This window comes from Schistocerca serialis, chromosome 2, assembly GCF_023864345.2.
Source record: "Schistocerca serialis cubense isolate TAMUIC-IGC-003099 chromosome 2, iqSchSeri2.2, whole genome shotgun sequence".
NCBI classification, from domain to species: Eukaryota; Metazoa; Arthropoda; class Insecta; order Orthoptera; family Acrididae; genus Schistocerca; species Schistocerca serialis.
The window spans coordinates 594,614,927-594,633,137 of record NC_064639.1 but is presented as its reverse complement, the minus strand read 5'-3'; positions in this window follow the sequence as shown (position 1 = coordinate 594,633,137).

Here is an 18,211-nt window from a genome sequence, read left to right as displayed (position 1 = left end):
TGAGAACTTTACTCAAACGTCGTTGCTGTCAATCGTCAACTGATGGCCATCGGCCTCTGCGTTGTCCCTGCTGAGGGGTAATGCCTGAAATTTGGTATTCTCGGTACACTTTTGAGACTGTGGATCTCAGAATATTGAATTCTCTAGCAATGTCCGAAGTAAAATGTCCCAAGTGTATAGCTCGAACTACCATCCCTCATTCTAAGTCTGTTAATTTCTGTCTTGCGGCCATAACAACATCGGAAATCTTTTCACATGAATCGCCTGAGTACAGATCACAGCTCCGCCAATGCATTGCCCTTTTATACCTTGTGTACGCCATACTACCACCATCTGTATAGGTGCATGTCTCTAACCCATGACTTTTGTCCCCTCAGTGTACTCTGTATTCTTAGTGGATCCGGGAGCGTGGACGTCCAGTCAGAGATAAGACATACTTCCAGCGACGTCACAGGTTTGAAACTTCATATGATTACAAAAATAACGAGACACGTAATTACATAAATGGTGAACTTTCACGTGTTCAGACTGTGTGTAACTCCCTGATTGTAATGCAGACACACTGTGAGTGTAACCCTCCTCCTCAAGTTTAAGTAAATATTCACCCTAACAGTCTAGCTGTCTCTGACTCATATTCTGAAACCACACTGACACGTAATACAAAACTAATACAATGATAGCACAACTTACCTATATTATTAATTACTGGTTGCCTAAATTATTTTCGTATTTACATAAAGATTTATCAGCAACATAAATGTTTTATTTAATTTTACTCGCTTATAACTTTTATTTATTTGTGTGTGTTTTAACTCTCTGGCTAGTTATTTTCGTTTTTACTTAGCTGTTTAAAAAAAAAAATGGCTCTGAGCACTATGGGACTCAACTGCGGAGGTCATTAGTCCCCTAGAACTTAGAAGTAGTTAAACCTAACTAACCTAAGGACATCACAAACATCCATGCCCGAGGCAGGATTCGAACCTGCGACCGTAGCGGTCTTGCGGTTCCAGACTGCAGCGCCTTTAACCGCACGGCCACTTCGGCCGGCCCACTTAGCTGTTTACCAGTAATATAACAACCTTATTTTTTATCTATTTTTACTTACGGTTATTTGTAACTGCTTAACTCTCTAACAACATTTTGTTACCCATTATTCCTCTCATGAACTTTTTACATTAAATATTATGTAATAATTCGAATTTCTTAAACACTGTCCTTAGGAGAACAGCGATTAATGAAGTTATATTAATATTATTTTATTAAACAGTCTAGAACACACGTAAGCTGTATATATTTCGTTTGGTGACCGGTTTCGGTCTGTTATCAGATCATCATCAGCTCAGTTTTTACTCGTTGGCGACAGCAGGAGCCGGTGACGAGGAGCAGCCGCAGACCCACACCGCTGACGTCGATTTGCAGTAGGATTTTGGAACGTATATTGTGCACCAATATTATGACTTACCCCGAGGGAAACGATCTGTTCACACACAGTCAGCATGCATTCAGAAAATACCGTTTGTGAAACACAACTACCTCTGTATTCTCATGAAATAATAAGCACTATGGACAGGGGATCTCAAACTGAATCCCTATTTCTAGGTTTCCAGAAGCCTTTCCATACCATTTCTCATAAGTGGCTTCTAATCAGATTGCATACGTATGGAGTATTGTCTCAATTGTGCGACTGGATTCGTAATTTCCTATCAGAAAGGTCACTGTTCGTAGTAACGTAAGTCATCGAGTAAAACGGAAGTGTTATAGGCCTTCTCTTGTTCCTAATCTATATAAATGATTTAGGAGACAATCTGAGCAACCCTCTTAGATTGTTTGCGGATGATGCTGTCATTTACCGTCCAGTAAAATCATCAGAAGACCAAACACAACTATAAAATGATTTAGACATCTGTATAGTCCGAAAATTGGCAATTGACCTTAAATAAAGGAGTGTGTGAGGTCATCCATGTGGATAATCAAAGGTATTTTTCTAAAATGGAACAACACAATAAACAAACTACAAGTAGGGTGCATAAGAATATCAGTGGTGGTTTCGCATGAATCTTGTGCGAGTCGTTTACGAGACGTTGTATTGTACAAAGTCTCCACAGCAACACTTCTTTGTGTCATTCGACCTCCGTAGTTGCTAGATACGATGTTATGTTTGCTTACAGTGTGCTTGTGTCTTCCTAGAGGCCATTGTGATTCACTAGTCAGTTAGTGCGTGACGGTCCAAGCAGTAGGTCGTGAGTGGACGATGGGCTTTACCAATGCAGAAAAAGCCGACATTGCAATAGATGTCAACCATCATGGCCAGATGGAAGAAATAGTTGGAGAGCCTGTGGTAACTGTGGTATAAACTGCTAAGGTGATACTGATGTTATATATATTGGCACGTTACATGTTGACAGAAATATGAAAAAAACGGCACTTTTAATTTAGACAGACGGGTAACAGAATTTATCGAAAACGACATAGAGAGAGACTTTGCATTTAAAAATATGGCATATTACAATTAGACAAAAAACTAATCAGTTTTAAGAGATCGATAGAGAGAGAGCGAGACAGACTGAGTGAGTGGGAAAGGGAGAAAGAGAGAGAGAAAGAGAGAGAGCACGTTTATGCACAGAAACACTACATTCATACGAATATGTCGGACACCGAAATTCTAAAGGAAGAACAGATACGCTTTAAGTTCTCTGAGGTTATAGATATTGCGATAGTGAATAGCTCAGTAGGCAGTTCAGTTCAAGAGGAGTGGACATCTCTTAAAAGGGCAGTCACAGATGTTTGGAAGGAAAAGAAATACTATCAGGGAAGGTAACTGCGAATAAATCATGGGCAACACAAGAAACAGTTCAGCTGATCGACGGAAGAAGGAAGTACAAAAATGTCCAGGGAATTCAGGAACACAGAAATACAAATCATTCAGGAATGAAATAAATATGAAGTGCAGGGAAGCTAAGGCGAAATGGCTGCATGAAGAACGTCTTGAAATCGAAAAGAAATGGTTTTCGGAAGGACTGACTCAGCATACAGTAAAGTCAAAACAATCTTTGGTGATATTAAAAGCAAGAACGGTAACTTAAAGAGTGCAGTGGGAAATTCACTGTTAAATGCAGAGAAGAGAGCAGATGGGTGAAAAGAGTATATGGAAGGCCTCTAAGAGGGGAAGGACTTGTCTAGTGATGTGGTAGAAGAGGAAACAGGCGTCGATAGGGAATTTAGAAGGGCTTTGGAAGACTTAAGATCAAATACGGCAGTAGGTACACATAACATTCCATCGGAATTTCTAAAATAATGGGTGCAGGTAGCAACAAAAAGACTGTTCTTGAAAGTGTAGAATGTGTGAAACTGACGATATAACATGAGACTTTCGGAGAAAGATCATCCATACATTTCCGAAGATTGCAAGAGTCAACAAGAGCGAGAATTACCGCACAGTCAACTTAACAGCTCATGCGTGCAAGTTGTTGATAAGAAAAATATTCAGATGAATTGAAAAGAAAATTCAGGATGTCTAGATAACGATGAGTTTAGGAAAGGTAAGAGCACTAGAGAGGCAGTTCTGACATTGCGACTGATAATGAAAGTAAAACTGAAGAAAATCAAGATAAATTCATAGGGTACGTCGACTTGGGAAAAGCGTTCGAGAATGTAAAATGGTGGAACATATGCGTAATTCTGAGAAAAATAGGGGTAAAGTATAGGAAAGGACGGGTAATACATAATATGTACTCGTACAATAACCAAGAGGGAACGATAACACTGAAAGACCAAGAATGAAATTCTCAGATTAAAAAGGGTGTAAGAGAGGGATGTAATCTTTCGCCTCTATCATTCGATCTATACGTCGAAGAAACGATGACGGAAGTAAAAAAAGAAAGATTCAAGAGAGGCACTAAAATTCAAGGCGAAAGAAAATGAGAGATAATATTTGCTGATACATTGCTACCCTTAATGAAAGTAAAGAAGAATTACAGGATTTGCTGAATGGAATGAACAGTCTAATGAGTGCAGAAGACGTATTGAGAGTAAATCGAAGAAAGACGAAAGTAATGAGAAGCAGCAGAGGTGACAACAGCGACAAACTTAACATCAGAATTAGTGGTCACGAAATAGACGAAGTTAAGGAATTCTGCTGCCTAGGCAGTGAAATAACCCATAACGGACGGAGCAAGAAGAACGTAAAAAGGAGACTAGCACTGTCAAAAAGGGCATGTCTGACCAAGAGAATTCTATTGGTATCAAACATAGGCCTTAATTCGAGGGAGAAATTTCTGAAACTGTACGTTTGCAGCACAGCATTGAATGGTAGTGAAACATGGACTGTGGGAAAATCGGTAAAGAAGAGAACTGGGGCAGATGAGATGTGGTGCTGCAGAAGACTGTCGAAAATTAGATGGACTGATAAAGTAAGGAATGAGGAGGTTCTCCGCAGAATCGGCGAGGAAAGGTACAGATAGTAAACACCGACAAGACAGCACGAATTACTTCCATGGTTCTAGAGGGAGCTGTAGGGGGTAAAAGCTATAGAGGAAGACAGAGGTTGGAATACATCCGCCAAATAACTGAGGACGTAGGTTGCAAGTGCTACTCTGAGACGAAAAGGTTGGCAGTGGAGATGAAAAATGGTTCAAATGGCTCTGAGCACTATGCGACTTAACTTCTGAGGTCATCAGTCGCCTAGCAAAAAATGGCTCTGAGCACTATGGGACTCAACTGCTAAGGTCATTAGTCCCCTAGAACTTAAAACTAGTTAAACCTAACTAACCTAAGGACATCACAAACATCCATGCCCGAGGCAGGATTCGAACCTGCGACCGTAGCGGTCTGGCGGTTCCAGACTGCAGCGCCTTTAACCGCATGGCCACTTCGGCCGGCCCAGTCGCCTAGCACTTAGAACTACTTAAACCTCACTAACCTATGGACATCACACACAGCCATACCCGAGGCAGGATTCGAACCTGCGACCGTAGCGGTCGCTCGGTTCCAAACTGTAGCGCCTAGAACCGCACGGCCACTCCGGCCGGGACTGGAGATGAATTTGTGGCGGGCCTACTGAAACCAGTGAGAAAACTGAACACAAAAAAGGACTCAAGTACATTGAAAACGTACAATGATGAGTGATCTTTGCTCCGCCACGCGTTCTGTTTGCATTAAAGAAAAGACAGCCGCGTGGTTCAGCCGCGTGGTGTGAGGCGTGTTGCCGCGGTTCGCGCGGCTCCCCCCGTCGGAGGTTCGAGTCCTCCCTCGGGCATGAGTGTGTGTGTTGTCCTTAGCGTAAGTTAGTTTAAGTTAGGTTAACTACTGTGTAAGCCTAGGGACCGATGACCTCGGCAGTTTGGTCCCAAGAAACTTACCACAAATTTCCAAATTACCAAGAAAAGACACAATGCACTTGAGAACACAAGATACACTTTTAAATGAGGAGATATAAAAATTTTTTGATGATGGTGTGCTAGGGGGGGGGGGGAGGAGAGGAGGGGGAGGGAGAACGATGGCAGCGAAGAAAATGGTGTGCGTTTTGTGTGTGTGGGCGGCGGGTCATGGGTTGCAAAAGGCGTCCCTGTGGGAACGAGGAGGGGGGGGGGGGGGGGCAGTGGCGTCCAATGGGATCTGGGATCTGAAGGAAGCTCTGAAAGATCTCCCGACATTTATTATCGTGTTTTGCCCTCTTATACTCTTCCCACAAGTCCATAAGGTAGCAGTTTTGTTAGACAGTCGAGGCCTCGCGTGCTTGAGGCATCAACGCTAACCACTAGATTATGTACAAAATATTTGACCAGATCAACACCCGCAACTGAGGAACATATTTATAAAATAAAAATTCCCTTCAGGTACTAATATTTTTCTTAACTTTTCCCATTACCCGTTTCGAAGCACAAAGTTCCATCTTCACGTACCACCAAATAATTATGTGCGGCGGTCGGGCCAGTCAGTCATGGGTGAGCACACTCACTAGACAATTCAGTCTTATGCTGTCCAGGGTAACGCTGTGGTTGTTCGTCTTAGGCTCCAATGTGTTTGTTTGACGTGGGTGTGACCCCACATAACTGACACGCCCGACTGACACACATTTATGTTCCCATAATTATTTGGTGGCACCTGAAAATGAAGCTTTAAGCCTCGAAAACGGTCGTGGAATACATTAAGTAAATTACTGCCAACTTAAGCGGATTTTTGTTCTATAAAGAGTAGACTAAGAGCTGGACAGCTACGCATAAAGGGAACTATTGTATTACATACTGCCTACATACATGGTTGAAGGACGAAGACGTTACATATGAAATACTGATGAAATACAGGTACGCTGTCGCAAATGCGTTCAGACCAGATAAGCTATCCTCACACGGAAAATGAAAGAAGACGCGGATTGGGAGCTGGATGATTTTTGCGATTTCACAACATGAAATTCTACGTTGAGGGGCGGTCCCAAGGCGTGAAAGGCGGAATCAGACACTTAAGAATTTTGTAGTGTGGAGAGAAACGGAGACTACTGAGATGCAAGGCAGCTTTCTACGTCACAAGCGTAATTTAGCAGACGCCATACTGCAATAAGTGGTCTGCAGTTGAAGTCCGTAATGCTGTTTCACAGCACCAAGTCATTGAGATTCTTTCGATAACCGGTATTTTTTGAGGCGAATTATTATACTCTGTCAAGTCACATTGATGTGACCATCGCCTGTGTTCAGCATCAACGTGCAATGACCACTCATAGAAGGCCGGGAGCAGCAGTAGCAGTGGGGTATACAGGGTGTTACAAAAAGGTACGTCCAAACTTTCAGGAAACATTCCTCACACACAAAGAAAGAAAATATGTTATGTGGACATGTGTCCGGAAACGCTTACTTTCCATGTTAGAGCTCATTTTATTGCTTCTGATCAAATCACATTAATCATGGAATGGAAACACACAGCAACAGACCGTACCAGCGTGACTTCAAACACTTTGTTACAGGAAATGTTCAAAATGTCCTCCGTTATCGAGGATACATGCATCCACCCTCCGTCGCATGGAATCCCTGATGCGCTGATGCAGCCCTGGAGAATGGCGTATTGTATCACAGCCGTCCACAATACGAGCACGAAGAGTCTCTACATTTGGTACCGGGGTTGCGTAGACAAGAGCTTTAAAATGCCCCCATAAATGAAAGTCAAGAGGGTTGAGGTCAGGAGAGAGTGGAGGCCATGGAATTGGTCCACCTCTACCAATCCATCGGTCACCGGATCTGTTGTTGAGAAGCGTACGAACACTTCGACTGAAGTGTGCAGGAGCTCCATCGTGCATGAACCACATGTTGTGTCGTACTTGTAAAGGCACATGTTCTAGCAGCACAGGTAGAGTATCCCTTATGAAATCATGATAACGTTCTCCACTGGGTGTAGGTGGAAGAACATGGGGCCCAATCAAGACATCACCAACAATGCCTGCCCAAACGTTCACAGAAAATCTGTGTTGATGACGTGATTGCACAATTGCGTGCGGATTCTCGTCAGCCCACACATGTTGATAGTGAAAATTTACAATTTGATCACGTTGGAATGAAGCCTCATCCGTAAAGAGAACATTTGCACTGAAATGAGGATTGACACATTGTTGGATGAACCATTCGCAGAAGTGTACCCGTGGAGGCCAATCAGCTGCTGATAGTGCCTGCACACGCTGTACATGGTACGAAAACAACTGGTTCTCCCGTAGCACTCTCCATACAGTGACGTGGTCAACGTTACCTTGTACAGCAGCAACTTCTCTGAGGCTGACATTAGGGTTATCGTCAACTGCACGAAGAATTGCCTCGTCCATTGCAGGTGTCCTCGTCGTTCTAGGTCTTCCCCAGTCGCGAGTCATAGACTGGAATGTTCCGTGCTCCCTAAGACGCCGATCAATTGCTTCGAACGTCTTCCTGTCGGGACACCTTCGTTCTGGAAATCTGTCTCGATACAAACATACCGCGCCACGGCTATTGCCCCGTGCTAATCCATACATCAAATGGGCATCTGGTAACTCCGCATTTGTAAACATTGCACTGACTGCCAAACCACGTTCGTGATGAACACTAACCTGTTGATGCTACGTACTGATGTGCTTGATGCTAGTACTGTAGAGCAATGAGTCGCATGTCAACACAAGCACCGAAGTCAACATTACCTTCCTTCAATTGGGCCAATCGGCGGTGAATCGAGGAAGTACAGTACATACTGACGAAACTAAAACGAGCTCTAACATGGAACTTAAGCGTTTCCGGACACATGTCCACATAACATCTTTTCTTTATTTGTGTGTGAGGAATGTTTCCTGAAGGTTTGGCCGTACCTTTTTGTAACACCCTGTATAAAGCCCTTCCGAGAGGCACGCGGAAAACAGCGCAGTCGTTGTCGTAATGCGGAAACGGAGCGTCATATCTGACGTCCAAAAGGGCATGATCATTGGCTTTCGGGACAAGTGTGGAAGCATTTCCTAAACAGCTAAGTCTGTAAACAGTTCGTATGCCGCCGTGGTTAAATAATACGGTACATGGCAAAATCGCGCTACGCAAAGCCGGCACCGAGGTAACTGTGATGCACCACGGGCTGTAGATGACAGGAGCGAACGACCTCTGCGGAGACGTGTACGAACCAATAGACGTACAACTGTTGAGCAACTGAACCAGGGGGCTACCAACAGTGCCTCCTCAACGAATGTTCAGCGAACGTTGCTACATGTGCGACTCTGTAGCAAACGCCTGGTTCAAGAATACATACTGACTGCTGTTCATCAGCGACGAAAGCTAGAATTTACGCACCAGTACCGTAGGTGGATATTCACTGAGTGATGACAGGTGGCCACTTCAGATGAATCACGCTTTATGCTCCATCGGACAGACAGTCGTTGGCCTGTATGGAAGCAATGGCTCCAGGCCGGAGCAGGGAGCGTTATGGTCTTTGGTACGTTTTCAGAGCATTCTCTGGATTCTGGAAGGCACGGTGGATCAACACATCGATACTTCGGGACCATGTCCACCCCTACAAGCAGTTTGTTTTTCCTCGGCACGTTGGCATGTGCCAGCAGGACAATGTAACGTGTCAGACTGCTCGCAGTGTGCAGGCATGCTTCGAAGAGCCCCAGGAGGAATTTACGGCACTACACTGCCACCAAACTCCCCGGATGTAAACCTAATCGAGAATCTGTGGGACCACTTCGATCAGGCTGTTCGCGCCACGGATCCTCAACCAAAAAACGTAGCACAGCACCACGGCACTGGGGTCGGCATGGCTCCACATTACTGTCGGTACCTTCCAGAACCTGACTGTCTCTCTTCCTGCACGTCTCGCAGCGGTGCTCGCTGCAAAACGTGGTTATTCAGGCCTTTGGGAGGTGGTCACATTAATGTGACTGAACATTGTGATAAAACGACGGGAAATCACACATAGTGGTTAAAGCATTTGGGACATCGTAGATTCATATGAGATCTGTTAACTGAAGTATAGTATACGAATATAGAGATGCGGACTGTGAACTGGAAGGTTTCCACTTCGCATCCAGCTTTTTGCTAATACGTATTTATCGCCTTCTTGATTTCTGAAGGGTTTTGGTGCTTTCTTGTTAATATAATAGATATGTATATTGTGGAATAACTAATGTTATGTGTAAATAAGAGGGCTCTTTCCATTCCTAGCTGGGTCGGAGATTTTCGCCGCTCAGGGAGCGGGTGTTATGTTGTCCTTATCATCATCATTTCATCCCCATCGACACGCAAGTCGACGAAGTGGCGTCAAATCGAAATACTTGCACCAGGCGAACGGCCTACCCGCCGTGAGGCCCTAGCCACGCGGCATTTCCATTTTGTCCTGGGGTGACTTTTTCCGATTATGTGAACGTGATAGGGAATATTGACTAATGAGCTTCGTGTCTGCGGTCTAAATCACTGGCTGGTTCCCTTGCAATTTAGTATAGTGTAGACTACGGATAGAACAACATGGCTTGCATGTGTAGTGTGAGGGAATGAAGAGAATGGGGTGATGAGGGTGACAATTTCTGAGGAAATTGGTGGTAAGATAGTTTCACCACGTCATTAAAGAACAGCGATAAACTTTTTTTTGAAAAGATAAATAGCTTTATTATTTTATATTTTGCCAATGATGGGTTTGTTTTTATTTAAGGCATCTTCAGATTCGCTGCCACAAAAATTGTTAAACTCATAGGTCATGCAAATGTCTTAGCAGGCAAACGCCGTTGGCACTCGAAGAACGATGCGTGTTGCCCCGATGTAATACAGTATAGTGTTGAGCGCAGGGCACCATGCAGTGTTCTTAAAATATTGACAACGGTTTTTAATACCTGCTAAGAGATTTGCATGGCTATGTGTTTAAACCCTGTTGTGCCAGCCGATCTGAAGATGCCTTAAACAAGGCGAAACGCGTTATTGACAAAATATAAAACAATAAAGACTGTTTTACAGCCAACACAGTTCATCTCTTCGAAACGTTTATCGTTGGTTGCTGTATCATCCCACCCGAATTGGAAGAAGTTCTAGCGATAAACTTGTGACACACAAATGTAATGAAATGTTTATATCACTTACACTACACGAACAGCGAAGCACAGATTTGCACCACAGTAGCTTTTCGACTGTTCGATGACGAGAAGCAAATACCAACTGAAACTACAGTCTCATCATCTCCTGTACACCTAACAGTACCTGGTTTCTGCCTTAGTGTCACAGCGACGAGGATGTGAGAAGGAAGTTAGCAGCCAGTCGGCAATTTAACGTTTGCACTGCATGCTTGTTACGTAGATTCTTGGCCGCGCCAGGTTTCACAGACGCAACGCCCGCGAGCTACAGGGTAACAAGAGAAGAACGCTTCCATTTACTTCAGCGACACTGCAAGGAGGATGTGTATTCCGGGAAGCGCGCAGTTTTCCTGCCAATAACGCACTGCTGGGTTAGAATGTTGAAGCGGAAAGCAGCATCACAAGGTATCCTAGATATAACCACCTCTAAAAATATTTGATGTATATTTTTTATCCAATTCCAAAGTCCAGTTGGTAGGATTACAATGGCAGTTGAATAGAAAGTAAAACTATCTGGTGATATAGTGAAGAAAGATCATTTAAAATTAATGCATGAAACAGGGTAGACATTCGACTTACTAATTACCAGACTGCCCGAGGCAGATTTGTTATGCTGCGAAAGAATGTAACAGAGATCATTTAACTGTAGTTTTACTTTTACCCAATCCAACAGCCAGTTACAGAACTGTAGTAAACAAGCCCTCTCAGGCATCAGGTACCTTCTGTGTAACGTTTACTATGGCCGGCCCATGGAGGTAAGAATAGAGGGAGACGCCGTGACGTCACAGCTGCGAAGCTATGTGAAGCCGAGGGTAGCCATCTCAATCCGACCAAAACATTTCTGCTGTAAGCTTGTGTGCATAGGCTTGTCGCTCGCTTTTGGAAGGACTTTGCGCTATTATGGTGACTTGTGTGGCGTTCGGATGTACGAATCGTTCTGATTGTGATGCGAAATCGAAGGGAATAACATTTCATGTGTAAGTTGTCTCGTTAAGTGTGATTTTACAACTTCATTGTGAATGAACGTGTGATACATCGGTACTTGTACTATAGCGTGTTTTTCTCCTGTATGATTTTAGATTTCCTAAAAATGAAAGTCGGAAAGCTCTGTGGGAGAATGCCGTGAGGAGGAAGAATTGGCGTGCATCTAAATGGAGCACTATATGTTCTCAGCATTTCCGAGAAGAGGACATAGACCGAACTTCCCTTTCAACAGTAAGGCTCTGAGAAAATGCTGTACCATCAGTTTTCCCTACACACCCAAAACATTTGCAAAAGGTATATTAATTCAAAGAATTAAATTCTTAGTTTTCAGTATAATACGTACGTATCGTCGATAATCGAAGTGTTGAGTAACTCACTTTGTCTTCATCATGTACCAAATTAAAAGCTAACACTACATTAACTGGCGTAAAGTATAGGCCTAAACAGGACACTGTGTAGATTTGCCATTCTATGTACCGTATTTCAGTAAATATTGGTGGTAATGAACAGTGTTTCCCAGTAGTGTAACGTAACTGAAATGCCCCAGTACGTATTACAAACAAAATGTATTTATGGGGCTTTGGAGGGAGGGTATAGCTAACTTAGTTTTCAGTTTCTATTATTTAGTTTGTGATACACGTTTATTACTGAATTAAAAAAATTGTATCGTTTACATTGAAGACTAGCTATTCGTAATATTACATTAAAAAGTAGTTTGAATCAGAAGAAACTCTGAATTTCGCCTTTACGAGATTTTATTTTAAACAAAAACTTTGAAACAACCAATCTGATGACGTTACATGCGTATATGGTGCAATTAGCGACTGTAATACACGCAGCGCTATAGCACACTGGCAATGTTTTGGTCAGAGCATGGCAGCGAGCCACGCCCCCATGGCTTCAAAACGTAGTACGGCTGGGATACGTAGCGCCATCTCCCCTTATTCTTACCTCCATGGGCCGGCCACACTGTCTAAACAGAGATGTTATTTATACTCTTACTACGATGTTACTCTTACTAACCAGGAAAGTACTTGGGCTCGAACAAACAGATCTGTATGAACGTTTGGTTACAGGACCATTATGTACCTCTGAATGTGCTGGTGGGTGTCGTTTTTCTGCAAAACTCTGCAGTCATGCTCTAGATATCACTGTAATGTAATTGTAGACGCGCACACGCAATGCAGCAATCTTAACTATGAATGTAAATGCGGAATGCCAATAAAATGCTCCGAGCAATACGAATGACTGCAGAACGCACACTTGTAACCTCCCCACAGAAATATAAAAATGAAAATGAACCAAGTGTAAACTCCCCACGGAAATAATAATAAAAAATGAATTTTAAATATTGAAACCTCTGGACAAAATTGGCTCCCATTTATAATCTCTGTGCAGAAATGCATTCACATTTAATGTACCCACAAAATTCTTTTCTCATTTAATGTAAAGTTCGAAACAGAAAATTCCTAAACACCAAAATAATTTAAAAAAAGTTCAGTAACCCGGTAAATTTTATGACGACAGCAACGCTGCGCCTCGGCCCTGTACTCTGAATAAAAAAAAAAAAAAAAAAAGCAAAAATTCTTACCTCAATAAAAACTGCGAATATATCTGCTCTTACATAAAAAATTTTCGGCACAGCTCCGTGCAATGCTGGCCTATGCTTTGTGATTCATGAAAGGAAAGTGATGTGTCGACAGAAGTGCCGACACAGTGTGGTTTGAGGGGACCGCAATGCACGCTATAAGCTCACGAAGGATGGCGTGAGGTCTGAAACAGGATACGTAATGAATGCTATAAAGAAAAGTACGTAGCTGCTGGAATACTTAACTTTAATCCATCCTTGGTACATCGCTATTGACGGTACAAGTGAGACTCTATAGTTTCAGACAATATACTGCTAATGGCGCCTTGCTAGGTCGTAGCCATTGACTTAGCTGAAGGCTATTCTAACTATCTGCTCTGCAAATGAGCGAGGCTTCGTCAATGTGCATCGCTAGCTACGTCGTCCGTACAACCGAGGCGAGTGCTAGTCAGTCTCTCGAGACCTGCCGTGTGGTGGCGCTCGGTCTGCTATCACTGAAAGTGGCGACACGCGGGTCCGACATGTAGTAATGGACCGCGGCCGATTTAAAGCTACCACCTAGCAAGTGTGGTGTCTGGCGGTGACACCACAGAAAGATAATCCATTGAATAAAATCTTTAAATTGAAATGAATGCTTTTTTTAAAAAAATTACTTTATATTATAAAAATTATTATTGTGGCATTTAAAAAAAATTGGAATGACAATTCACATACATTACTAGATATGCGCAAGGCTGCTTCTTTACCTTAAACAATAATACTCATCCTCCAGAGTCCGGACCAGAGCAGACTGCCGACACGAGCCGACTACCGCCGACTACTGCCGACTCACGCAGACTACTGTCGACTACTGCCGACTCACGCAGACTACTGCCGACTCACGCAAACTACTGTCGACTACTGCCGACTCACGCAGACTACTGCCGACTCACGCAGACTACTGTCGACTACTGCCGACTCACGCAGACTACTGCCGACTCACGCAGACTACTGTCGACTACTGCCGACTCACGCAGACTACTGCCGACTCACGCAAACTACTGTCGACTACTGCCGACTCACGCAGACTACTACCGACTCACGCAAACTACTGTCGACTACTGCCGACTCACGCAGACTACTGCCGACTCACGCAGACTACTGTCGACTACTGCCGACTCACGCAGACTACTACCGACTCACGCAAACTACTGTCGACTACTGCCGACTCACGCAGACTACTGCCGACTCACGCAGACTACTGTCGACTACTGCCGACTCACGCAGACTACTGCCGACTCAGGCAAACTACTGTCGACTACTGCCGACTCACGCAGACTACTACCGACTCACGCAAACTACTGTCGACTACTGCCGACTCACGCAGACTACTGCCGACTCACGCAGACTACTGTCGACTACTGCCGACTCACGCAGACTACTGCCGACTCACGCAAACTACTGTCGACTACTGCCGACTCACGCAGACTACTACCGACTCACGCAAACTACTGTCGACTACTGCCGACTCACGCAGACTACTACCGACTCACGCAAACTACTGTCGACTACTGCCAACTCACGCAGACTACTACCGACTCACGCAAACTACTGTCGACTACTGCCGACTCACGCAGACTACTGCCGACTCACGCAGACTACTGTCGACTACTGCCGACTCACGAAGACTACTGCCGACTCACGCAAACTACTGTCGACTACTGCCGACTCACGCAGACTACTACCGACTCACGCAAACTACTGTCGACTACTGCCGACTCACGCCGACTACTGCCGACTCACGCAAACTACTGTCGACTACTGCCGACTCACGCAGACTACTACCGACTCACGCAAACTACTGTCGACTACTGCCGACTCACGCAGACTACTGCCGACTCACGCAGACTACTGTCGACTACTGTCGACTCACGCAGACTACTGCCGACTCACGCAAACTACTGTCGACTACTGCCGACTCACGCAGACTACTACCGACTCACGCAAACTACTGTCGACTACTGCCGACTCACGCAGACTACTGCCGACTCACGCAAACTACTGTCGACTACTGCCGACTCACGCAGACTACTGCCGACTCACGCAAACTACTGTCGACTACTGCCGACTCACGCAGACTACTGCCGACTCACGCAGACTACTGTCGACTACTGCCGACTCACGCAGACTACTGCCGACTCACGCAAACTACTGTCGACTACTGCCGACTCACGCAGACTACTACCGACTCACGCAAACTACTGTCGACTACTGCCGACTCACGCAGACTACTGCTGACTCACGCAGACTACTGTCGACTACTGCCGACTCACGCAGACTACTGCCCCGACTCACGCAAACTACTGTCGACTACTGCCGACTCACGCAGACTACTACCGACTCACGCAAACTACTGTCGACTACTGCCGACTCACGCAGACTACTGCCGACTCACGCAAACTACTGTCGACTACTGCCGACTCACGCAGACTACTGCCGACTCACGCAAACTACTGTCGACTACTGCCGACTCACGCAGACTACTACCGACTCACGCAAACTACTGTCGACTACTGCCGACTCACGCAGACTACTGCCGACTCACGCAGACTACTGTCGACTACTGCCGACTCACGCAGACTACTGCCGACTCACGCAAACTACTGTCGACTACTGCCGACTCACGCAGACTACTACCGACTCACGCAAACTACTGTCGACTACTGCCGACTCACGCAGACTACTGCCGACTCACGCAGACTACTGTCGACTACTGCCGACTCACGCAGACTACTGCCGACTCACGCAAACTACTGTCGACTACTGCCGACTCACGCAGACTACTACGGACTCACGCAAACTACTGTCGACTACTGCCGACTCACGCAGACTACTGCCGACTCACGCAAACTACTGTCGACTACTGCCGACTCACGCAGACTACTGCCGACTCACGCAAACTACTGTCGACTACTGCCGACTCACGCAGACTACTACCGACTCACGCAAACTACTGTCGACTATTGCCGACTCACGCAGACTACTGCCGACTCACGCAGACTACTGTCGACTACTGCCGACTCACGCAGACTACTGCCGACTCACGCAAACTACTGTCGACTACTGCCGACTCACGCAGACTACTACCGACTCACGCAAACTACTGTCGACTACTGCCGACTCACGCAGACTACTGCCGACTCACGCAAACTACTGTCGACTACTGCCGACTCACGCAGACTACTGCCGACTCACGCAAACTACTGTCGACTACTGCCGACTCACGCAGACTACTGCCGACTCACGCAAACTACTGTCGACTACTGCCGACTCACGCAGACTACTGCCGACTCACGCAGACTACTGTCGACTACTGCCGACTCACGCAGACTACTGCCGACTCACGCAAACTACTGTCGACTACTGCCGACTCACGCAGACTACTACCGACTCACGCAAACTACTGTCGACTACTGCCGACTCACGCAGACTACTGCCGACTCACGCAGACTACTGTCGACTACTGCCGACTCACGCAGACTACTGCCGACTCACGCAAACTACTGTCGACTACTGCCGACTCACGCAGACTACTACCGACTCACGCAAACTACTGTCGACTACTGCCGACTCACGCAGACTACTGCCGACTCACGCAAACTACTGTCGACTACTGCCGACTCACGCAGACTACTACCGACTCACGCAAACTACTGTCGACTACTGCCGACTCACGCAGACTACTGCCGACTCACGCAGACTACTGTCGACTACTGCCGACTCACGCAGACTACTGCCGACTCACGCAAACTACTGTCGACTACTGCCGACTCACGCAGACTACTGCCGACTCACGCAAACTACTGTCGACTACTGCCGACTCACGCAGACTACTACCGACTCACGCAAACTACTGTCGACTACTGCCGACTCACGCAGACTACTGCCGACTCACGCAGACTACTGTCGACTACTGCCGACTCACGCAGACTACTGCCGACTCACGCAAACTACTGTCGACTACTGCCGACTCACGCAGACTACTACCGACTCACGCAAACTACTGTCGACTACTGCCGACTCACGCAGACTACTGCCGACTCACGCAAACTACTGTCGACTACTGCCGACTCACGCAGACTACTGCCGACTCACGCAAACTACTGTCGACTACTGCCGACTCACGCAGACTACTGCCGACTCACGCAAACTACTGTCGACTACTGCCGACTCACGCAGACTACTGCCGACTCACGCAAACTACTGTCGACTACTGCCGACTCACGCAGACTACTGCCGACTCACGCAGACTACTGTCGACTACTGCCGACTCACGCAGACTACTGCCGACTCACGCAAACTACTGTCGACTACTGCCGACTCACGCAGACTACTACCGACTCACGCAGACTACTGTCGACTACTGCCGACTCACGCAGACTACTGCCGACTCACGCAGACTACTGTCGACTACTGCCGACTCACGCAGACTACTGCCGACTCACGCAAACTACTGTCGACTACTGCTGACTCACGCAGACTACTACCGACTCACGCAAACTACTGTCGACTACTGCCGACTCACGCAGACTACTGCCGACTCACGCAAACTACTGTCGACTACTGCCGACTCACGCAGACTACTACCGACTCACGCAAACTACTGTCGACTACTGCCGACTCACGCAGACTACTGCCGACTCACGCAGACTACTGTCGACTACTGCCGACTCACGCAGACTACTGCCGACTCACGCAAACTACTGTCGACTACTGCCGACTCACGCAGACTACTACCGACTCACGCAAACTACTGTCGACTACTGCCGACTCACGCAGACTACTGCCGACTCACGCAAACTACTGTCGACTACTGCCGACTACTGCTGACTACTGCCGACTAGCGACAAGCAACAACTAACTACATACTGCTCTCTGGTCAGAGACTCTCCTAAGTCTTGCCTGTTAGGCAGCGCATATAGCGCATACCTCTTACACAGTTAAGAAATGCAAGTTGATCGCATGGCGTATTTGCACATTCTATAACATCAGTGTTGAACGACACGTCAATGACACTTTTGAAGTTGTTCACTGATTCACCAATATCGTAG